This window comes from Malurus melanocephalus, unplaced genomic scaffold (assembly GCF_030028575.1).
Source record: "Malurus melanocephalus ecotype Western Australia unplaced genomic scaffold, MMel_1.1 scaffold_2873, whole genome shotgun sequence".
NCBI classification, from domain to species: domain Eukaryota; kingdom Metazoa; phylum Chordata; class Aves; order Passeriformes; family Maluridae; genus Malurus; species Malurus melanocephalus.
In genome coordinates, this window is record NW_026626105.1 from 3,484 (window position 1) to 4,948 (window position 1,465).

Here is a 1,465-nt window from a genome sequence, read left to right on the forward strand (position 1 = left end):
ATCCCATCCCAAATCCCATCCCAAATCCCATCCCAAATCCTGCTCCTAATCCCATCCCAAATCCCCTCCCAGGATCCTATCCTGGAATCCCATATGGGCATCCCATCCCAAATCCTGCCCCAAATCCCACCCCAAATCCCATATTAATCCCATCCCAAATCCTATCCCAAATCCCATCCCAAATCCCACCCCAAATCCCGTCCCGCTCCAATTCGGGCTCTCCCGACCCCAAAATCCCCCGTTTTTCCCTTATAGGGCCATGAAAAGTGTGCCTTGTTGATCCTGGGGGAAACCCAAGACCTCGGCCTTATCAATGCAAGCAACAGCGCGCTGCAGATGTGAGTGCACGGCTGGATTGGGGCAAAAAACGGGAAAATTGGGAAAAAGTGGAAAAAACAGAAAAAAAGGGAAAATTTGGGGAAAACGGGAAAAAAAATGGGAAAAAATGGGGAAAAATGGGAAATCCGAGAGCTCGGCCTTATCAATGCAAGCAACAGCGCGCTGCAGATGTGAGTGCACAGCTGGATTGGGGGAAAAAATGGGAAAAATGGGGAAAATAGGGAAAAATGGGAAAAAACGGGAAAAAAATGGAAAAAATGGGGAAAAAATGGGAAAAAATGGGAAAAAATGGGGAAATCCGAGAGCTCGGCCTTATCAATGGAAGCAACAGCGCGCTGCAGATGTGAGTGCACAGCTGGATTGGGGCAAAAACAGGAAAATTGGGAAAAAACAGGAAAAAAGGGGAAAAAAATGGGAAAATTGGAAAAAAATTGGGGAAAAAATGGGAAAAAATGGGGAAATTCGAGAGCTCGGCCTTATCAATGCAAGCAACAGCGCGCTGCAGATGTGAGTGCACTGCTGGATTGGGGGGAAAAACGGGAAAATTGGGAAAATGGGAAAAAATTGAGAAAAATTGGGATAACTGGGTAAATTGGGGAAAATGTATTTATTTGGGATTTGGGATGGGATTGTGGGGTGGGATTCGGGATGGGATTCAGGATTGGATTCTGTGATTTGGGATGAGATTCAGAGATTTGGGATGGGATTTGGGATGGGATTTGGGAATTTGGGATGGATTTGGGGTGGGATTTTGGGATTTAGGATGGATTTAGGATTGATTTGGGATTGATCCCATATCCCCAGGCCCCTGCACATCGCGGCGCAGAACGGGCTGGCCGCTGTGGGGTTTGGGATGGGATTTGGGGATTCAGGATGTATTTAGGATGTATTTAGGATTGATTTGGGATCGATCCCCAGGCCCCTGCACATCGCAGCACGGAACGGGCTGGGTGCTGTGGGATTGGGATGGGATTTGGGATGGATTTGGGGATTTGGGATGGATTTGGGGTGTGATTTGGGATCGATCCCATATCCCCAGGCCCCTGCACATCGCAGCACAGAACGGGCTGGCCGCTGTGGGGTTTGGGATGGATTTGGGATGGATTTGGGGATTTAGGATTGATTT